The sequence below is a fragment of the Chiloscyllium punctatum genome, chromosome 17, assembly GCF_047496795.1.
Source record: "Chiloscyllium punctatum isolate Juve2018m chromosome 17, sChiPun1.3, whole genome shotgun sequence".
NCBI classification, from domain to species: domain Eukaryota; kingdom Metazoa; phylum Chordata; class Chondrichthyes; order Orectolobiformes; family Hemiscylliidae; genus Chiloscyllium; species Chiloscyllium punctatum.
This window is the reverse complement of record NC_092755.1, coordinates 21,640,975-21,664,907: the sequence shown is the minus strand read 5'-3', so window position 1 is coordinate 21,664,907 and position 23,933 is coordinate 21,640,975. Positions and strand designations below refer to the sequence as shown.

The window sequence follows — 23,933 nt, the reverse complement described above, 5'->3', positions numbered from 1 at the left end:
GAGAGCATAGTCTGTGTGGGCAGATAAATGAAGATAGCTGGAAACATCTATAATCTCGTTAATGTAGCAAATGGCATCATTTCCTCTATCAGCCAAAGGGCAGAATTTCAGAGCAGGAAACTTATGCTGGAAATGCATAAATAATGAGTTCAGTCACAGCTTGGGGACTGTGTACAGTGCTGGTCACCCCATCACATGGAAGGATGGAATTGGACTGGAGAGAGTACAGAGGAGATTCTTCACCCTGTGAAAGTGGAAGTGCAGTTCTGAGGAAAGATATGAATGGAGGATACTGAGAGGAGATTTGATTGGGGTGCACATGCTGTCAGGGGCCTGGGTACAGAGGGAAATAACATCTTGTTCCTGTTGGTATCTTGCTTTACCAGTGGTGAATATTTAATATAATTGGCTGAAATATCCGAAAAGTGGTGAGGAAAGTTGTTATTTCACCAAGAATATGGTCGGGATCTGGGAGGCACACATGGAAGCGGAGTAGAGGCAGAACCTCACAAACCATTTTAAAAAGGTGCCGGGATCTGCAGCTGAAGTCCAATAGTATCCGGGGAGTCAGAACTCGCATTTAAAAGACAACATTACCTCTTGTGCAATGCAGACAGTGGACAGATTGATCTTGTCTATCCTGCTATTTTCTGAAGTTTTCAAAGGTTACCAATATCTGATAGAATCAATACGCAGAGATGAGGGTGAGGGCAGGGAGGAGCAGTGTGTGAATTGATTAGCATCACAATATTACTGATCCCATCCTTTTTACACAATGCTACTTCACTGTGTTGGCCTATTTACCATTCCTGTAGAAATGGGGAAAACCTTTAATTATCCAGTTCCCAGTCATGGTCACACTGCAACCCCATCTCCAGCTACATCTGAGCTGGTTCACACTGTTTAAAGCTAATATTTCACTGGCCTTGTTGAAAAGTTCCCAGCTTCATTCTTGCCCCATTGAAGACTGCTCTCAGTCAACTAATATTTCTCACTCTCAATTATTGCATAGCATTCTCTATCATCATCCTGAACGTTACAATAAAATGATCGCTGCCCCCCAAAACGTTCCCCTACTTACACTGGATCCACTTGCCCCACTTCTTCCCCAAGGATCAGGTCCAACAGTACATACTCTCTTGGGCTGGACACATACTCCTGCAGTGAGCTCTCCTCCATGTAATCCAGGAACACTCACCCCTCAGGAGGCTGCATCACCAGTAACCCAGTCAATATCTGAGTAATTAAGTTTCTCATTATAACTAATCTGTAATACTGTCATCGCTCTCAAATGCGCCTGCATATTTATTCTCTCCATCATTTCTTTTGTTGCTGGCTGACAGACTTTACCTCACAGTGTAATTGTACACTTTTTGTTCTGTAGCTCCAGCCAAATTCATTCTGTCCTTGGACGGATCCTCTTTCTCTTGGACTCCTTAACTAACACTAATCTAAATCAATACTTCTACCTTAATACTTTCCCTTCCCTTCTATCATTTTGGAATATTTTATACCCAGCAATATTTAACATCCCGTCCTGCCATTCCTTGAGCCAGTTCTCGGTGATCAATCCATCAGATTTCCACACACCAAACTGCTTCTGTAACTCCGAACACTCCCAGTATTCAGGTCCATTTCAGAGTACCTCAGATTAAGGCTTTCTTTCTCACTCCATCTTCCACTGTTAACCGTGTTGTTGTAAATTATTGCCAATTGTATCTCCCATTATTTTGAAAATCCTGGTAGTCTCCTTTACTATTTCTTTTTAGATCCTAAGCACACACCAAGTTATTTTCAATCCCTCCCAAAAAAAACCCGTAAGAAATTCAGTCCCAGCTCTGTCACGTTAGCCCATCCAGCTTGTACAGTTGCTGACTTCCCGAGAACCAGTTCCAATGTCCCAGGAATCTGAAGCCCTTCCTGCTGCACCATTGTTTCAGTCACACTCTCATCTACCAAAAACTCTTGAGTCCTGTTCTCACTTGGACACGGCCCTGGGAGTATTCCAGGGATTGCTGCATTTGCAGACCGGCTTACTAACCATCCACCTAGCTCCCTAAATTCTGACTCCCAGACCACTTCACCCTTCCTACCCAGGTCATTCCTACAAACATGGGCATGATCTTTGACTGCTGACTGTCCCCCAGACGAATGTTCTGCAGATACAGTGACATTCTTAACCCCACTATCCTGGAATCACATGCAGGCTGACACCTTCTTCACTTTCCTGACTCCCCTGTGACTATTGCTCCTCCTTCCTTCTCCCTCCCCTCCTGTACAGTCAGGCTGCTTGTGGTGCCACAGACAATGGCTCTGACTGCCCTCCCTTGAGCAGCCTACGCCTTCATCAGCTTCCAAACTGGGAAATTGAATTGGGAGGGAAACACCAGGATATGCTTGTATTCCCTGACTGTTTCTCTCTGATTGCCTAGTCCCCCAGACCCTTCCTTCTTCCAGGCCGTCATGTTTGCAGGGTGATCTGCTCTGTGTGTGTGCTTTCCACTTAATCTCAGCATCACAGATGTCCCATTGTGTCTCGAGTCACTGTCTGAGCTCCATGACCCAGTGTCTATCTAGGACATGAGCAGGGGCTATGACTTCCCAATTAACAGAACACATTTTCCATCTGACAAACATATCCTAAAATGTATTTTGTCTCGAGTTACTTAATTAATTACTTAGAATGAAGTTATCATCCAGGAAATAACAATATGTTTAAATCCCTTATTCAACTGTGGCTTACTGAGGGTAATTTATTATATTGGCTCACAATTTTACTTCTCCCTCTTATTTTTGTGTTCAACCCTTATTTCAGAAATTGAAAAAAAATTGCTAACTTAGAGCAATTAACTGACAGTCGCTAATAACAGCGAATTTATCAGCCAATGAACTTACAGCATTTTCTGTGACGGCTCTTGCACTTGTTTCAAACTCAGTGCAGGCAGGTCCCAGCAGCAGGAAGTTATCTCTGTGACTCCCAGGTACGTGTAATCCTCCAGCTCCCACTCCACTCTGCTCCTTCACAGGGTCACTGTCCCATCTCGTTCTGTGTCAGCAACAAACATGGAAGCAGTAGATTTTATCCATCCATCAAATGCATCAAATCCCTTTGTGATTAGTTGGGGGTCAAGCACTAAACCATTTATTCCCACTTAGTTTTCTGTTAAAGAATTCCCAATCCATGCCAGTACATTCCCTCCAATCCCACATTTGCCAATTTTGCTTATCCACATCTTCAGTGGGATCTTGTTGAAAGGTTTCTGAAAATCCCGACAAACCATTCCTCCCTTTTATCTACTCTGCTTATTCACAGCCAGATAGGAAAACAAATCCAGCTGGGTTTGTGAAATAAAAGTTCAGTTTCAGAACAACATGCTTGGCACGGGTAGAGGATTGGCTGATTAGCAAAAGACAGAGTAGGTATAAAGGGGTCGTTTTCACGATGGGAACTGGTGACGAGGGGAACTCCGCAGAGGTCATGGTTGGGACCACGCTGTACATGTTATACATTAACAGTCTGGACAAAGGATGTGAGTGGGTACAAGAACTAGTTTTACAAGAAAGAGTCCAGGATGAAATGTTCGTCATATGAGAAGCTGGTGAAGTCTCTGAGTCTGTACTTGATGAATTTTCAGAGGTGGCGGTGGCAGGATCTCATTCAAACTTACAGAATACTGAGGGGCCTAGATGGAGTGGATGGGGGTGGGGAGATGTTTTCACTGCTGGAGAGACCAGGGCTCAAGAGCACGGCTTCAGAGTGAAGGAACAACCCTTTAGAATGGAGATCTGGAAGAATGTAGTCAGCCAGAGGGTGATGAATCTGTGGAACGGTTCCTATCGTAGGGAGGATTATAGATGAGGGTGGCATTTACTAGATAGGGTACAAGAGCTGGAGAAGGTTATGGAGATGATTAGATGGATGGAGATACTAGAGGAGCTTACATTGACAGGGTGGGTGATAGTGACGGGAGACTGTTACACAGATAGTGAGTCTTGCAGGAACTGGATTGGGAGAGTCACAGGCATTGGATTGGGTTCTACAGATCGGGAGTAATGCAGGAACCTGTTGGATTACACAGATAGGGAGGATTGTGGGGTCTCCACATGTTGAGAGGTTTTCAGGAAGAGGTTACACCGATAAGGAGGGATGTTGGAGCTGTCGTAGTTTACAGAGATTGGGAGGTTTGGAGCTGTTTAATTGTTAGAGGGATATTTTTAGGGTCATTAATATAGAACACTGATGGAGAGTTTAGATTTTATTAGATTCCCTACAATATGGAAATGGCACTTTGGCCCAACACGTCCACACCAACTCTCCAAAGAGTAATCCAGCCAGACCCACTTCCCTCTCAATGATGCACCTAACGCTCGGTCAGTTTAGAATGGCCAATTTATCTGACCTGCACATCTTTGGACTGTGGGAGGAAACCCATGAAGACACGGAGACAATGTGCCAACTCCATACAGATAGTCACCCGAGGCTGGAATTGAACCTGTGTCTCTTGGCGCTGTGAAGCAGCAGTGCTCACCACTGAACCATCCCAAACTGCAGAGCTACACAAAGAGAGAGCATTTGAGGGGCAGGGAGGAGCACACTGAGATGGGAAGTGTTGTTGCAGCTGGAAAAGGGTCTGGAGGTGTTTACACAGATAAGGAGTCCGGTTGGGATGGGAGATGGTTACAGAGGTCATGTGGTGCTATAGGCCAGGAGGCAGGAATGTGATCTGGCCTGCAGAAGGTTACAGTGATATCATGTTCTCTTGGGGCTTGGGGAAAGTACACAGGTGAGTATTTTTGTCCAGGCTGGAGGATTTCACAGAGACAGGGTGGACTGTAGTTATTGTGGAAAACTACAGAAATAGAAATTATTGTACTGAGGGCAGGATGACTTTACTGAGATTGGGCACGTTACCGAGTTTGGAGCAAATTATATATAGGGAGCCTCGTCAGCATTGGAGTAGGTTTCAAATAAACAGCAGGATTATGGGAGGGGTGGAGGTGACAGAAATTGGAACTTTTCATGAATTACAAGCATTCAAGACACTGGCACAGATGCATTGGACTGAAAGGTATGTGTCCTTGCTGTATGACTCTATCACACGACAAGAGACAGTGTGAGTGGGGGAATATAGAAAAGAAAGACCCCAGGTTTTAATACCACTTCCTTTAGGGAGGCCTGCTTTCCCCTCTGTTGTCCCGATCCTCACTAAGACAGCACAGGCCTGGATTAATAACGGTCAACATCCTATATTGACATAGGAAGGCTCAGTACAGCAGTGTTGAAAGTAAACAAGAGAGTGTGGATTGAGTCTGGGCCCATCACGCTCTGTATTCACCATTCAACACTATATCTGTGTCATGTCTTCCGGACTAAACTTCAATCCCTTAAATTCGCTCTGATGTGTTCACTGTGAGTGATCTTACCTTGCTGCAGGATTTATTGAAGAAACCAGATCTCCCCGCCCCAGGCTGACCAATCGTGTTCAATGAGATGATGAATGACACACCCAGCAATTGGGAGGTTTATTGAGTCAGGAACATCCTGAGTACCTGCAGGAGACAGAAAAATAGACAGAATGGGAAATTAGACTGATGCAGTGAGGGTTGCACAGGGAGAATGGCGCCGAGTACCACAGAGATCTGGAATATCCCAGTCTCTATCCCTGGCCTGTGCTGCTGTGTCTCTCTGGAGTGGAGAGTTCTGTTGGCTCAGGATCTGGAGTAACTGCAAAAGCTGCAGTCACTGGCAGCAATTAGACTCTCACAGTGACAGATACCACATGGAGTGAGACTGTGTGATAGCATCAAATTGCAGGAAGGTATCAGGATCAAACCATGGTCAAGAAGAAGGGTTTTGATTCATGGTGCACTGGGATCAGTACTTAGGGATGAGGGAGCTATCAGTGGGACAGGCGATGGCCTAGTGTTACTCTCACTAGAGTGTTCGTCCAGAATTTAATGACAGTGGCAGGGATACCCATCTGAATGCTCAATATCCTTTCAGGAACGAAATCTGCGATAGGCAGCTGGTCTGACCTACACATGACTCCAGACCCAGAGCAATGGGGTTGACTCGAAACTGCCTTCTCTAATAGTCTCACAAGGCACTCGGCTCAATGGCAGCTCGAGGGTGGGCATGAAATGCTGGCCAGCCAGAGACAGCAACATCCCATGGAGTGAATTAAAACAACCCTGTTGGGATCAGTGTCCTGGCAAATTATGTCAGTGGGTTTATGGACAGGGCTTTAATTGACAGAGAAGATGCAGGGACAGGGTTCAGGTGAAAGGAGCTTTCCAAATCCAAAGAGAAAAGGGGACACATTGGAACAGCATGGGAATGTGGCTGAAGACAAGCAGAAAGGAACAGGAAGGGACAGAGTTTAACTAAAACTGTACATCAGTGAATTAGGCTGTGACAGGACATTCTGGGAAAAAGTCAATTACAATGTTCTTTTTTTGGAATGGACAAAGTATCTGCAATAAGGTAATAGACTTGTGACACAGAGATAAATAAGATTTAGTCACCAGGAAGATGTGGTTAGAGGAGAAGCAAAAGGTGGAACATAAATATTCAATTGTACCCATCCTTGAGGGGTCTCAGGGAGTGCAGGATGGATAACCCTGACAGTAATGGGGAACAAAGGCATTACAGAGAAAGCATTTGGCATCTGATGATGCATCTGAATCAGCCTGAATGCAGATTATGAGTAACACGTGTCAAAAACAGTTTTGAGGCTGCCTGACAGCATTTCATTGCTCAACACTGTTACACTTTCTAATGAATTCCTGTCTAATGCAAAGGCAATGTGATCATTTTGGGAGACTTCAATCTTTGTCAAAAATGATATTCTCCGAACTCCTCTTCAAGTGTTTGTGTCAGTGTTTCTTTGAATAACACATTGTGTAAATGGCCAGGGACGTGACTATCTCAGATCGACCGTTGGGTGTAGAAGCTGAGTGAACGAATAATGTCACACTGAGATATCCTCTGGGAAATTGTAGTGTAGTGGAATTCTGTGAGATGATAGATTTTTAAAGTGACTAAAAAGCACACCCTACAATCACAACCAAAGCCATTTACATGTGTTTGAGAGGAGAATTGACCAAGGTAAACAGGGAAATCAGTGAAGCGTGTGGCTGGAAATGGACAGTGGAAAACATTTAGTCATAGAGATGTACAGCACAGAAACAGACTCTTCAGTCCATCTCATTCACGCTGCCCACATACATTAACATATTTCTGTCTCATTTGCCAGCACTTGGCCCAAATCCCCCTCAACCCTTCCTGTTCGTATACACATCCAGATGCCTTTTAGATGCAGTAATTGTACCAGTCTCCACCACTTCCTCTAGCAGTTCATTCCATTCACGCATCACCCTCTGCCTGAAAAAGTTGCCCCTTGGGTTCCTTTTATATATTTCCCTTCTCACCCTGAACCTAGGCCGTCTGGTTCTGGACTCCATTACCTCAGGGAAAAGACCTTGTCTGTTAAACCTATCCATGCCTCTCATGATTGTATAAATCTCTATATGGTCACCCCTCGGCCTCAAGTAGCCCCAACCCATTCAACCTCTCCCTTTAGCTCAAATCTTCCAATCCTGGCAACATCCTTATAAATCTTTTCTGAAACCTTACAATTTATACAACATCCTTCTGATAGGGAGGAGACAAGAACTGTATGCAATATTCCAAAAGTGGCTTATCCAATGCCCTGTACAGCCACAACATGACCTCCCAACTCCTCTACTCACTGCTCTGATCAGTAAACACAAGCAGAATAAACAACTTCTTCACTATCCTATTTACCTGGGATTATACTTACAAGGAACTATGAACCTGGACTCCAAGGTCTCTTTGTCCAGTAACACTCCCTAGGACCTTACCACTCAGTGCACCAAGATCCTTCTGTATATCAATGTCCCTCAGTATCCGAACTTTATTCTTGAATTTGACATGACCTCACGCTTGGACAGATTAAACTTAATTTGCCATTTCTTTGCACATCTTTCCAACTGATCAGTAACCTCCTGCAACCTTAGATCTCCTTGCTCATTCACCCCAACTCCACCAATTTTCATATCATCTGCAATAATTACCTTTGTCACTTCCTTTCGTTTCAATTGTGTGAGAATGTGTAACCAGACGGCAGAAAATCCCAGCAAGAGCTCACCCATTTAAGGTGGAGATGAGGAGGAATGTCTTCACTCAGAGGGTAGGGAATCTGTGGGAATTCCTGACTGCGGGGGTCTGTCGAGGCTGGGTCATTAAGGATATTGACAGCAGAGATGGTCAGATGTTAATGGATCAGGGAAACAAGGGTTTTGTGGAAAAGGCAGGAATGTAGAGTTGGAGAGTATCAGATCAGCCATGATCTGATTGAAGGGCAGAGCAGCCTCAATGGGCCAAATGGCCTCATTCTGCTCCGACATCTTATGGTCTTAACTCGAACTCAATATCTGCATTATAACACTATGGGTCTTTCCTCACAAAACTCCTCTAAAATGGGACTATTGGATATTTATTACTACACAGCATTTGAACTCCACTGGACAAATTTGTTGCTGGCTCCTTGATATGATGTTATAGAAAACCATCTCGTATCCAATCCAGGATTCCATCCATTAAGCCCTGATACTCATTAGTTATCCAGTCGGGATGGAGACCACTGTCACACACAGTTACTGTACTGCCCTTGCTACAAGTACATTCAGTGTCCTGACTGTAACCATATTGACATTCCCATCACTGCTTGATTCCTTTAAAAGAATTCCAGCCAATGATTGCTGCTGCTGCTTGTTCATTCCCAGCTCCATCCAAATAGACTCCAAATTTTGATCTTCAGTTCCACGTGGCTCTCTCATTAATGCATTAACTTCATCCTTTCTTCACAACTTGGTTGCCTTTTTGCCTGTCCTGCCTAGATCCCAACAACCCTTCAATATTCCTTTCCCAGCAATGGTCATTCTACAGCTACATCTCCGGAATGACAGTTCCATCATATCTGTTCACTGTCATTCCATCTGCCTCATGGTGAATACAGGGAGTCATTCCTCAGTAGTGGGAGGTTGAACAGATGGATAGAGGTTGCAGAGATAGGGAGGCTTACAGGGACTCGAGGATTTTCGAGATAAATCTGGGCAATAATGTTCATGGGACAAAGGGGTTTGCGGATTCGAGGAATTTACAGAGGTAGAGGGAGCTGGATTAGATTCTGGAGATAGGGATAGGGATGGATATAAAGAGAGGCAGGCAGACTGAGGCGCACAGACAGGGAGTGTTTCAGTAGGAGTTTATTGTGTATATTGACAGAGATATGGAACATTGTAGTGACTGCAGATGTTTACAGATATAAGAAGGCTTCTAGGTTCTGGAGGCTGCATAGGTAGGAAGGCAATGGAGAATGCCAGGTTACTGGGTTCGAGACAGTTACACAAATGGGGAACGTTGAACAAAATGAACGAGGTTCCTGTGGTCGGGAGAGTTGGTGGGGAGAGGGTGAAGTTTAAATAGATTAAGATCGAAGATTAGTAGAACAATAAGGAGGTTATGATTTTTTTCACAGGTAAGGAAGGGTTGCAAGAGCTGGAGAAGTTTACCCAGATAGGGATGGATGGAGAGGTTAGAGACAAAACACATTTGCATGGAGGGTGGCATTGGTAAGAGGACCTTACAGGGATAGACAGGGCCCGGCAATTACAGGGATGAAGGAATTTAGTATCTACTGGAGAAGTTAAGGGATTAGGGTGTCAGGGATTGGAGAACCTGACAGAGATAGACAGCATTGTGTGTACTAGAGGAGATTCCAAATAGAGGAAGGATTATCGGGACTGTAGTATATTACTGAGATCACTAATAGAGTATGTGCCAAGACTGATGCCTGGGACCTCCTGTGCAGTCTCAGGGAGTTCCAGTACAGCAGAGGTGACAGCAGGGCCCTCACAATATGGTGGGAATGAAGTCGAGAATGTTGCTGTTCCTTGCCCAGCATTGTAACTATGTCCTGTGTTCCAGGTCTGAATAAAGATGGCCACTAACTCCACCCTGTGCTGTTTACTATGATTGATCTTACCGGCTGAAGGATTTACTGAAGGCTCCAGATCTCCCTCTCCGTCTCCGTCTCCCTCTGGCTGGCCAAGCGTCTTCAATGAGGTGATGGATGAGACAGGAATTAGAAACATCCTGATTACCTGCATGAGACATAAAGAGACAGAATGGGAAATTAGACTGATGCAGTGAGGATAACTCATGTAGAGTAGCACTGAGTCCAGCAGAGATCACAAAAATCCGAGTCTCCATCCCTGGTCTGTGCTGTTGCGGATCGGAGGATTCTTTTGGCTCCGGATCCGGAGTAGCTGTAAGAGTGAGAGATGCTGACAGAAGCAGCAATTAGACCCACACAGTGAGGGATACCAAATGGAGAGAGACTGAGTGATATCACCAGAGTGCTGGAAGATTTCAGGTTCAAACCATGGTGTCAGAAGAAGTGGGTCTGATGCAGTGGGCACTGCTACCAGTACTCAGGGAGGAGTCAGCTATTTTATTGGGATGGTACATTTCTGGGACCAGTGTCAATATTGAAACATGGGGCTGTGGCTGAGGAAAAACAGGAAGAAACAGGAAGAGACTAAGTTTAACTAAAACTATACATCAGCAGATAGGTTTGTGACAGGAATTTGTGATTTCAAAAGTAAATTACTATTTCGTAATTTGAATGCACGAAGCATTTATAATAAGGGATATGCTCGTGTGACTGTGATTTCTATCTAATCACCATCAGGGAGACGTGGTCACAGGGTGAACAAAAGATGGAGCCTTAATATTCATGGCTTCACAACATTGTGGAAAGTCAGGCAGAGTGGGAAGGAGAAAGTGGAACTCTCATCGTTAGGGATAACAATGGGATTATATGTGGCCTCTGATTATCAATCATTAGGAAACCAAATTCTGGGTAATAAGAGTCAGAACACAGAAGGTGAAGGGCAGTGTTAAGGCCCCATTACAGCATTACATTGTGAGGCATGGATTGGACAGGGAATTATTGGAATTTGTTACAAAGACAGTAGGACAACTGAAAGGGGATTCAACTTCCCTATCTCACCATCTCATTGGCGGTGGGTCACAAACGAGGCTGACTCTCTCCCACTCTCAGGGGAGTCTGTGGGTGGCTGTACAGACTGATGTGGCCTTCCACACTTGGGGCAGATGGGGGATGGCTGGGACATTGGTGTGACAACGCACTCCTTGTGCTGTTTTCTCCTGGATTCCCCTTTTTCCTCACATCAAGTGTCCAGCTGCTCGACGCCGTCCCAATGCTCCTCCCCCACTTTGGATGGTCTTGGCTCAGTAATTTCCAGGATTTACCAGACTTCTTTAAGCGATGCGCAGAAGACAAAAAAAAACCTAACAATTCTGAAGAAGCCAATGCTTTAGAAATATGGAAGTATTTGTTAAATGGATTGCTATGGGTCTACTAGCAGGAGGAGTGCAGTAGGAAGGGGAAACATTGTCAAGGTTTAGTCAGATGATAGGAACAGGGAGAGGTGAAGGTGCTGGAGGTGGTGAGAGTGTTACAGAGAGGGGCAAGGGCCTGAACGGTGTTACAAAGCCAGTACGGATTGCTGCAGCTGGAGGGGCTTGCAGTGGTAGGGAGGGACACATATTTTCTATTTATTCATTCATTCAATAAGGATGTCACTGATTGAGTCAGCATTCTTTGCCCCACAGCTAATTTCCCAGAGGGCAGCTCAGAGTCAGCCATAATGCTACGGGTCTGGAGTCACACGTGAACCATGGTGTCAGATGTCAGGTAACAATGTCAGATGTCCTTCCCTCAAGGACAGACATGAACCAGTTAACTTTTTCCAGGTAATCAACACTATTTTTATGATGGCCACACTAATGTCCTGTACAGATGTAACATGACATGACATCCCAACTCCTAATCTCAATGCACTGACCAATGAAGGTAACCATCCCAAACATCTGCTTTACCAACCTGTCTACCTGTGACACCACTTTCAAAGAACCTTTTACCTGCATCTCTGGGTCTCTGACTGTACAAGTCCAGCTCTGGTCAGCTTTACCAGAGTGAAACACTGTGTATTTCTCCACTTGCTATTCGTAAACTCACTGGCCCACTCTCAGATAATCCCCTTCACTGTCCACTTTACCACCACTTCCAGTCTCACTTACAAACTTGCTAACCATGACTCCTGTATTACCATCCGAACCGTTCATATAAATGATGTACAACAATTACCCAGCACCGAACCCCATGACACACCGTTGGTCACAGGCCTACAGTTTGAGCAGCAACTCTCTATGAACATGCTCTGTCTCCTACAGTCAATCCTGTTTTGTATCCAGTTGGTAAGTGATCCCTGATTATGTGTGATCTAAACTTATTAACCAGTCTGCCATGCAGAACCTTGTCAAAGGCCTTGCTAAAGTTAATGTGGACATCATCCACTACTCTGCCTCGGTCTATCACTTTTCTACCTCCACAAACACTCCATCCAGTTTGTGAGACATGGTTTCCTGTGCACAAAGCCATGCTGACTATCGCTGATCCATCCTTGCCTTTCCAAATGCATGATGATCTTTTCTCTCAGAATCTCCTCCAACAACTTACCCACCTCTTCCATCAGTCTCACTGGTCTGTAGTGGCTGTTGATGATACAAATATTTCTGTGACGTGCCCTGTAAATTCCTCCCGAGCTTCTCACGGAGCGCTGGGATACATCTGATCATGTCCCAAGGTTTTATCACCCTTTTTCCATTTTAAACCATCCTGTTATCCAATGTGAACTCTGTTCAATACATCACATCATTGATCTTTCAGGGTCCCTATTCTCTCCCGAGCTAATATTTAGCCCCTGTTGAAACTTATCAAAATGCTTCCTAAATTTCAAATATACTTCGACTGCTACTAGCCTCCCCCACCCTTATATATTCTGCCTATTATGGTCACACCAAAATATAGAATCCAACAGATTTTAAAAAAATTCCCCATGTATAAAACCACGCATCGCCCATTGCACAGACTGGGAGTGTTGTACGCAGTGGAGGAGATCACACTGATAGGGATGGTTTTAAAAACGGAGCACTGTTGAGTAATAATGGGGATTGCAATGGTGACAGCAGGTTTCAGCAAGTTGGAGGATATAGACCTGAAGGAGGTTACACAGATAGCATGGCTTTAGGGTCTGATGGGGGCTACACAGTAAAGAGGCTGTAGTAACTGGAGGCAGTTACACAGATAGGGACAGTAATAGTGATAGGCAGAATTCACAAAAACGGGGAGGATTGTAGGGTCTGCAGGGCACTACAGACATGAGACGAGTTGTATCAACTTGATGATGAACACAGGCAGGGAGGGTTGAGAGGTTTGGAGCAGTTCACCATGATCGGCAGGAGCACGGAGACTGGAGATGTTATTGAATTGCAGAAGTTTCAAATCACTGTAGGCAGTCATAGATCATGAGGGAGTGACAATGTCTGCTGGAGTTTCCTCAGATCTGGAGGATTACAAGGACTTGATGATGTTATATATGGAAGTAGGGTTGTCGGGACTGAAGCTGGGAACAGAGATAGAGGGATAAGCAGGGGATTAGAAATATGGTGGGTAGTGGTCTCTGGTGGAAGTTCCGCATAGAGGGATGTTTTGTGGAACTGCAGGATCCTGCAGAGATGTGGAGAGCTGGAGGGGTTTCACTGAGCAAAGATGATTGGGAGGGATGGAGCACTTTCCAGGGATAAGGATGTTGTTAGGTTGGGGAGGTTTACACAGGCAGGGATTGTTTAGGGACCGGAGCAGACGACAGAGGTAAAGACGGTTGTACAGATGGGAAGAACATACAGACTTATGGAGGGTTGTCGTGACAGTAGATGTTTATAGATACAGGAAGGTTTAGGTTGTACAGGTTATTTAGACATGGAGGATGTGGAATCGGACAGATTTTCCAGGAGATAGCAAGGGCAATTTTGGTTGGAGACAGTTTCACAGATAAGGGAGCATTAGTAATCTCTTACAGTTGGTCAAAGTGGGAAATATTGTAGGGGACGGTGATGTTTACACAGATAGGGGTGTAAGAGCTGGAGAAGGTTATAGAGGTGGGCGGATAGATAGAGAGACTGGAGGAGCTTGCATTGACAGGGTGTGTGCTGGCGACGGTTGGATGTCACATAGATAGGGAATCTTATAGGAGCTGGATTGGGAGAGTCACAGGCATTGGAGCAGGTTCTACAGATCGGAATGCTGCAGGGACCTGAGAGGATTGTAGGGTCTTCACAGATTGATTGTGTCAGTCAGTCTGGTGAGCGAGGTGAGGGAGATATGGAAAGCTTAAATCCAATGTATACCATCTTCATTTTCCAGACCAGAACTTCAATATCCTTCATAAGCCACGAGTCCCTAAACCTGCCAGCTTTTCCCTTCACTCTAACAGGGACAAATTTGCCCTGGATTCTTAATATCACACTTTTAAAAGGCTCCCATTTGCCAGTCATTCCTTTTCCTTCAAACAGACTCACCCAGTTGACGGTACCATGATGTGGAGGAGCCAGTGGTGACTGGGATGGGCAAAGTTAAAAATCACACAACACCAGCTTACAGTCCAGCAGGTTTATTAGGGAGTGATTGGTTTTGGTTTGCTGCTTCCTCAAGTGGTTGTGGAGCACAATCATAAGGCACAGAATTTATAGCAACAGGATTGCAGTGTCATGGAATGTAATACTAAACACATTTAGTTTAAGTTTTCATCTTTTAGGATAATCACCTGTGCTTTGGAAGCTGGTGCTTTTAGATTACCCTTTTGGACTATAAACTGGTTTTGTGTTTTTTTAATTCACCCAATTGACCTCTGCTAGATCCTGCCTCATGGCCCCAAACCTGGCCCTGCTCCAGTTTCACACCTTAATCAGTGGATCTGTCTGATCTTTTTCTGTAACTATGTTAAAACTAAGGCAGTTGTGGTCACTGGACCCAAAGTGCTCTCTGACTGACACTTCAGTCACTTGCCCGACCACATTTTCTGAGTGGAGGTCCAGTGTTGCACACGCCTGAGTAGAGTTGGACCTTGTTAGAGTTGCATCTTGATTTAGAAAACGTTCTTGGACACATTTGACAAATTGCACTCAGTACAGGCCTTTTACCCTGTGGGTGACCCAGTCAATGCTGGGAAAATTAAAATCTCCAACCAATACTACTCTATTATTCCGACAGGTATCTCCAATCTCTCTACACATCAGCTCCTCTAGTACCTGCCGGCTATTTGGGGGTCTATAATACAGTCCCAACAGAGTGACCACCCCTGGTTTGTTTCTATGTTCTAAACATGTAGCCTCATTTGATGACTCTTTAAGCGTATCCTGTCTAAGCACTGGTGTTATGTCCTCCCTTATCAAAAGGACAACTTCCCTCCTCACTTACTTGTCCTTCTGTCACGCCTGTAGCTTCTGTATCCTGGAACACTGAGCTGCCAGTCCAGCCCTTCTCTCAGCCATGTTTCAGTTATGGCTATAATATTCCAGTCCCCAGAGCTAATCCATGCTCTGAGCTCATCTGCCTTACCAGTTAGGCCTCATGCATTGAAATAAATGAACTTTAAACCAGAAGTCTTTTCCCTCCCTCGTCTGTGGCCCTGGATATCCTGAATAGGAAACTTGCTCTCGATGGGTAATGTATTTTCTCCTCAGTTTTCGATGGTCCCTCTCTTAATCAGAGTCCCAATTTCCTGCCAAAGTAGTTTAAACCTCCCAGGGTAACACGAGCAAATCTCCCCACAGTGATACTGGTGCCCCTCTGGTTCAAGTCTAACCTATTCCCCCCCTTATACAGGTCACCTCTATCCCAGAAGAGATCCCAATGATCCAAGAACTGAAAACCCTGCCCCTCCAACAGCTCCTCAGGCAGACATCCACCCCCCGGCCTATCTTTCTATGTCTATCCTCACTGGGGTAGGTGGCACCAGGAGTAATCTAGAGATCACTGCCCTTGGGGTCCTGCTTTTTAACTTCTTACCTAACGCCTGATCCTCATTTCACATGGTGTCCATGAAGAGGGAGTAGTAAAGGCAGCAAGTCCAGCAAATACAGATCAGGCAATATCGTGAGTTTGATGAAGAAAACACAGTGCAATAAAACCAGGTGAAGCCATTCACAAGGATAGGGAGTGCAACGGGGTCCTTAGAAATGGCTGTGAAATATCCTTGTCAGATCCTATGAAGGAAAAGCCACAAGGTACTTTGTCAGTATAGTTAGAATAAAAGGGTAACTGAGGAAAGGGTGAGGCCTATTAGAAACCAAAGAGACAATCTGTGCATGGAGCCAGAGGAAATAGGTGAGGTCTTCAATGAATACTTCCCATCTGTATTCATGCAGGAGAAAGGCATTGTAGCCGGGGATATCAGACAGGATGGTGAGGTTCTAGGAGGAGGTACTAAATATTTTCACAGGCATAAAAAGGTGCAGAAATCCCCAGTGCCCAATGAAATGTATCCCAGTCTGCTATGGGAGGTAAGGGAGGAGATTGCTGGAGCCCTGGTGGATATATTTAATACTTTGCTGGCCACAGGTGAAGTGCTGAATGACTGGAGGATCGCTAATGTGGTTCCTTTGTTCAGGAAGGGCAGCAGGGATAGGCCAGGTAATTACAGAGCAGATAGTCTGACAGCAGGGGGAGGGAAATCATTGGATACTACCCTGAGGATGAATCAACACTTGCAAATGCAAGAATCAACTCGGATAAGTCATCACGGATTTGGTAGAGGAAGATACTGTAGGAGGAATTCAGTTTAGTTTTTTGAAATGGTGTCTAAAAATACTGAAGAAGGCAGTGCAGATGATGTGGGTTACATGGAGTTCATTAAGGCCTTTGACAAGTTCCCACATGGAAGGCAGATCCAAAAGGAAAGAGCCCAAGGGATCCAAGGCAAGTTGGCAAATTGCTAACAAAATTGGTGGATAATCTTTTCCGTGTTTGAAGTTGTTTCACCAGCGGGTGTACCACAGGAATCTGTGCAGGAACGATCGCTGGTTATTCTGGGGAATAATAACTTCAATGTGAAAGCAGAAGATATCATTAGTCGGTTTGCAGATGACATGATAGGTGAGGATGTTGTTCAGAGTGAAGGGGATGGTCTCAGGCTACAGTCTGATGACGATCTGATGATAATCTGAGTAGAGTTTAGTTCTGATCAATGTGAGTTCATACTCTGTGGGAGGTACGATAAGCGAAGGACAGACAAAATGAATGCTTGGACCTTGCGGAGTGCTGAGGAACACAGGGACCTGAGTGGACAACTCAAAGATCCCTGAAGGTGTCAGCACAGATGGACAGGGTGGGGAAGGCACCTGAACTGGGAGCAGGAGGGGGCCCATATCCTGATGGGGCGAATTGTTAGAGCTGCTTGAGAAGATATAATTTAATCTGGCAGGGTGTTGTATCTTAAACAGTCGAAGGGTCAGAAAGAAGATTGAGGCTGGTACACAAGTTAAACAGAGCCATTTCAAGAGATAAGGCTGGCAAGAACATAGCAGGGAAGGGGGGAAAACTAATGATTAAACTGCATTTATTTCAATGCAAGGGGCCTGACAGCTAAGGAAGATGAACTCAGGACCTGGATTTGAACATGGGACTGGGATATTATAGTTATTACAGAAACACAGCTGAGGGAGGGGCAGGACTGGCAGCTCATTGTTTCAAGGTAGAGGGACTGCAGGAAGCATCGAAGGGGAGGCAAGACAGGATGTGTGGTGATGTGTTTTGATTGCATGACTCATCCCAGCAGTACTTAGAGAGGATATTCCTGTGGGATCACCCAGCGAAGCTATGTTAGTGGAACTGAGAAATAAGAATGGGTCATCACTTCGATTTGATTGTCCTACTAATCCCTAATAACAAGTGGCAGACTGAGGAACAAATATGTCAGGAGATCTCAAATGTCAATCATAATGATAGGGCTGTTATGGTAGATGTTTTTTTAACTTTCCATCTTCGACCAGGACTGCCAGTGTTCAGCGTTTGCAAGGGAGGATTTTGGTAATTGATTTCCAGTAAACTTGCAATCAATATATAAATGGCCTGAAAACAGAATTGGGCAAAATCTGACCTCCCTTTGGCAAACAAGGTAGGGAAAGGGACTGAGACGGTGATGGGAAAGCATTTTGCCAAAGTGACCACAGTTCTATTAGTTTGGAAACAGCTATGCAAAAGGACAGGCCTGGTCCACAAGTTCAAGTTATAAAATGGGGCCAGTCTAATCTTGATCGTATTAGCCAGGTCCTTTCAAAAGGTGATTGCAGAGTCTCTTTACAGGGAAAGCGAAGTCTGGCAAGTGAGAATATTTTAAAAGTGAGTTAAACTGAGCGATCAGTGCCAGCATGTTTCTGTTTGTGTGCAGGTCAATGCTGACAGCATTCGGAAACACTGGCTGTCTATTGAGGGTCTGGTCAAGGAAAAGGGGGCACTTGTCAGGTATAGCCAGCTGGACCAAGGGAATCCCTGAGGATCACAGGGGCTGTAGGATGGAAATCAGGAATGCAGAAAGGGGACATGAAATCGCCTCGGCAAAGAAGGACGAGTACAATCCAAAACTGATTTTAGATAATATAGATACAATAAGAGTAAACGACTAACTCAGGACAAAGTAGAGGCCCTTAAAGATCAATGAAGCCATCGATGTGCATGACTTCTGGATATGGCTAGATCCTAAACAAATTGTTCATTCCAGGACTTACTGTGCACCAAGACTGGGATACTCAGATTACTACGTTACAACACAATTGGAGTACACTATGCAATTCTAGTCTCCCTGCTGTCAGAAGGATTTTGTGAAACTCAAAAGGGTTTAGAAAAGATGAATAAGATGTTTCCAGGGTTGTTGCTGAATAGGCTGGGGCTATTTTCCCTGGAGCATCAGAGATTGAGGGGTGAACCTACAGACATTTATATAAACATGTTTATATACATTTACCCCTTCATCTAACACTATGGGCAATTTAGCATGGCCAATTCACCTAAACTGCACATGTTGGATTGTGGGAGGAAACCGGAACAGCAGGAGGAAACCCACACAAACACGAAAAGAATGTGCAAAATCCACACAGACAGTTGGCTGAGGCAGGAATTGAAGCCGGGTCTCTGGCGCTGTGAGGCAGCAGTGCTAACCACTGTGTCACCGTGCCACCCCAAGCAGGGGAGTGGAGACTATCCTAGTAGTTATAGACCTGTGAGCCTTACTTTGATTCTGGGTAAAGTGTTAGAAAGGCTTGTAAGGAATAGGATTTATAATCATCTGGAGATGAGTAAGTTGGTTAGGGATAGTCGAAACGGTTTTGTGAAGGGTAGGTCGTGCCTTCACAAACCTTATTGAGTTCTTTAAGAAGGTGAACAAAGAGATGGATGAGGGTAAAGCAGTTGGTGTGGTGTATATGTATTTCAGTAAGGCGTTTGTTAAGGTTCCCCATGGTAGGCTTTTGCTCATAATACGGAGGCATGGGATTGTGGGTGATTTAGCAGTTTGGATCAAAAATTGGCTCACTGAAAGAAGGCAGAGGGTAGTAGTTGATGGGAAATATCGATCCTGGAGTTCAGTTACTGGTGGGTACTGCCAGGATGTGTTTTGGGTCCACTGTTGCTGTCAATTGACCGGAATGAGGGCATTGAAGGATGGGTTAGTAAATTTGCAGAAGACACTAAGGTCAGTCGAGTTGTGGATATTGATGAAGGATGTTGTAGGTTACAGAAAGGTTTAGATAAGCTGCACAGCTGGACTGAAAGTTCGCAAATGGAGTTTAATGTGGAAAGGTGTGAGGCGATTCACTCTGGAGGGAGTAACAGGAACACAGGGTACTGGGATAATGGTAAGATTGTTGGTAGTGTAGATGTACAGAGAGATCTCTATGTCCATGTACAGAGATCCTTGGAAGTTTCCACCCAGGTTTATGGGTTTTTTAAGAAGCCATTCAGTGTGTGAGCTTATCTTGGTAGAGGGGTTGAGTTTCAGAACCATTAAATCATGCTGCAGCTGTACAAAAGTCTGGGTGTGGCCACATTTTTTCAGGTCACTGCATTACAGGATGGATGTGTAAACTTTCGAAATGATTCCGAGCAGAATTACTAGGAAGTTACCCAGTATGAAGGGAAGGTCTTATGAAAGGAAAGGCTGAGGGACTTCAAGCTGTTTTTGTTCAAAAGAATGTGTTTGAGGTCAATTAATTGAGACATATATGATAATCAGCATGTGAGATGGTTTGGACAGTGAGAGTATTTTCTCTTGGGTGGCGATGCCTACCACGAGGGGAGACAGCTTTACATTGAGGTAGATATAAATATTAATAAATAGATATGGGACAGATGCCAGAGGTAGGTTTTTTACTCAGAATAGTCGGGGCATGGAATGCATTATCTGGAACAATGGTAGACTCACCAACTTTAAGGGCATTTAAACGGTCATTGGATGGGCATCTGGACAAGAATTGGAATAGTGTTGGCTACTTGGGCTTCAGATTGGTTCCACACGTTGGTGCAAAATCGGGTCTGTATTGCGCTGTCATGTTCTGTGTTCTAGTGGGCAAAAATATGGGGTGGAGAGGAAAGACTTAAAAGTGATTTTAGGAGAAAAGTTTCTACACAGAGGATGGTGCAGTTATGGAATGAGCTTCCAGGGGAAGTGGTGGAGAAATGTTCAATTTGGGCAGGTACGTGCCTCGTCTCTCTGTGGTGGAGAATTCTGTTGCCTCAGATTCTGGTGTAGCTTCAATCGAGAGAGAGAGAGAGAGAGAGAGAGGGGGGGGGGAGAGAGAGAAGGAGAGAGAGAGAGAGAGAGAGAGAAAGCGCGAGATACTAAGTGATATCACCAGAGTGCTGGAAGATATCAGGATCACACACAACTGTGTTGGAAGAACAGGTTTTGCTTCATCATGCACTGGTATAACCGGTCAGGAATGAGCAACCTGTGAGCAGGTGAAGTGATGGCCGAATGGTTTTATTGCGAGAGCAGGTACCCAAAACCTCAGCTAATGTTCAGGGGAGACAGGTTTGAATCCCACCATCAGAAATGGTGGAATTTGAAATCAATAATTTTAAAAATAGTAATTAACAATCCACAAATAAGTATGAGACCATTACTGATGTACAAAAAACCCAAACACTTGTCCTTTCGGGAAAGACATCTGCCCACCCTCACGTGGTCTGCACGACATCCCCACAGCAAAGGGTTTGCCTCTCAATTCCCCTCTGAAATGGCCGAGCAAGTCACTCAGTTCAAGGGCTTCTAGGACTGGGCAAGAAAGGCTGGTCAGCCAGAGACACCCACATCCCATACCTGATTCAATAAATAATCCATTAGGATGGTCCCACTGGAACTGTGCTGGGAGCAGTGTCCTGGCCAATCATGAAGGTAGGTTTATGGACAGGGCTTTCAAATGACAGAGAGGATGCAGGGACAGGCTTCAGGTGAAAGGAGCTTTCCAAATCCAGAGAGAAAACATGGAGCATCGGAACAGTATGTGCGTGCAGCTGAAGACAAGCAGAACGGAGCAGGAAGGGACAGAGTTGAACTAAAATTGTACATCAGCAAATAGATTTGTGACAGAAAATTGTGGGAAAGAGTAAGTTGTGGTTTTGTTTTGAATGGACAACGTCGCTGTTATAAGGTAGATGGATTTGAGACACAAAGATTAAAGAGATTTAGACAGCTGGGAGACAGGGTGAACAAAAATATTCAGTGATTCACAATCTTATGCAAACTCAGGCAAAACGGACAACACAAACAATAATGGATAACAAAGACATTACAGAGAAAGCATTTGGCCTCAGATCATGAAGTAGATTCAGTCTGAATGTAAATTCTGGCGACTACTTGCCAAGGACACAAGCAGCAGAACAGTTTTAGCCACTGAACAGCATTTCATTGCTCATCACTGCATTACACAGGAACTCATTGGAATTTTTTAACAAGGGCATTGTGATAATTTTGGAAAACTTCAATATTTGTATAATCTGGGACAATTACACGGTCAACATTGATATTGAAAGAGGAGTTCGGTTAATTTTGTTTTCACTGTTTCTTTGAAAAACACATTGTGCAACTGTTAAGGGACATAACTATCGCAGAGCGACCGTGTAATGAAACTTAGTGAATGAGTAATGTCACCTGCAGAGATCCTTTGGGAAATTGTGATAAAGTGCAGTTTAAAGAAATATAAAGTTTTAAAGTGAATCATAGAAAGGACAAGCTACAGCTAGAAACAAAAATAGCCAGTTACATGAGTTTGAGAGGAGAACTGACCAAGGTAAACAGGCGAAACAGACTGAAATATGTGTCTGTAAATGAACAGTGGAAACCATTTGAAGGTACAGTGTAAAACACTCAACAAAAGGACATTCAATTGAAACAGTAAAAACCTCAGCAAGAAATTCCCACTGATCCCTCACTCAGGACAAAAGGGATCATACGAGATTATGAGGCTGAGAAGATCACCAGAAAGTACTTAAAATCCTGAAGTGAGAGTGTGTTTTAGGAGTAAATGTTAATGGATTGCAATGGGTCTGCTCGCAGGAGGGGGGCTGTGGGTAGGGGAGCCATGGTCAGGGTTCATTGACACGATAGGAACAGGGCGAGGTGAAGGTGCTGGAGGTGGTGAGAGTGTTACAGAGAGTGGTCAGGGTGTTACAAAGCCAGTACGGATTGCTGCAGCTGGAGGTGTTTGCAGAGGTATGGAGGGACATAGGTATTTTTATATATTCATTCATGGGATGTAGGTGTCAATGCCTGGAACAACGTTCTTTGACCCCTCTGCTAATTACTGAGAGGGTAGCTCAGAGTCAGCCATATTGCTTTGGGTCTGGAGTCACATGTCGGCCATACCAGGTTAGAATATTTGATGTCCTTCCCGAAAGGAGGTTAGTGAACTAGATGAGTTCTTCCTACTGATCAACAATGTTTTATGGTGGCCCCACCAATATCTTTTACAGCCACAACATGACATCCCAACTCTTATTCTTAATGCCCTCCCCAATGAAGGTAACCATCCCAAACGCCTGCTTCACCAGCCTGTCTACCTGTGACACCACACTCAAAGAACTGTGTACCTGGGTCACTGACTGAGGACACTACCCAGGGCCCGAACATTAACTGTACAAGTCCCACCCTGGTTTGTTTCACCAAAATGGAACACCTCACCTTTATCTAATTGAACTCCATCTGCTATTCTTCAGCCCACTATCCCAGCAGTACTGTTCATCCTGTTATATCAGAGATAACCTTCTCCACTGTCCACTTTACCAACAATTTCAGTGTCACCCAAAAACCTTACTTACCAGGAAACCAATATTCCCATCCAAACCATTTATCCAAATGACAAACAACAGTGGACCCACTCCACCGCTGGTCACATGCCTCCAGTCAGAAAAACAACATGTCTCCCACCACCCTCTGTCTCCTACCATCAAGCCAATTTTTGTATCCAGTTCACTAGCTCCTCCTGAATGCCATATCCTTTTTACACTGATCTGAGCTTATTACCCAGTTTACCACACAGAACATAGAACACAGAACAGTTCAGCCCAAGACCCTTCGGCCATGATTTCATGCCAACTTTTTATCCGACTGAGATCAAACTAAACTACATATCCTTCATTTTACTAATATCCATGTGTCTATCCAAGAGTCTATTAAATGTCCCGAATATGTCTAATTTTACTGCCACCATTGGCAGTGCATTCCTACCACCTACCATTCTCTATCCTCTTATCCATCCTCCATTCACCTTAAAATTACACCCCCTTGTAATAGCCATTTATTCCATAGGAGGAAGCGTCTCTGACTATTCACTCACTCTGTGTCTCTCATCATTTTGTTCACCTCTACCCAGGTCACCCAACTCCCTTCTTCACTTCTATGAGAAAAGCCTTAGCTCCCTCAAACGT

General features: G+C 44.5%; 1 long non-coding RNA gene across 3 annotated transcripts in view; it reads right to left on the bottom strand.

Moving 5' to 3' along the window:
• The window catches only part of LOC140487751 (uncharacterized), a 76,655-nt gene that overhangs the window by 24,532 nt on the left and 28,190 nt on the right, over positions 1–23,933 (bottom strand). For all 3 annotated transcript variants that reach the window (XR_011962931.1, XR_011962932.1, XR_011962930.1), the window contains exons 3-5: positions 10,071–10,188; positions 5,425–5,550; positions 2,896–3,046 (exon numbers count right to left, since the gene is read on the bottom strand). This is a non-coding gene — a long non-coding RNA (uncharacterized lncRNA). The remainder of the gene's footprint in view (positions 1–2,895; positions 3,047–5,424; positions 5,551–10,070; positions 10,189–23,933) is intronic.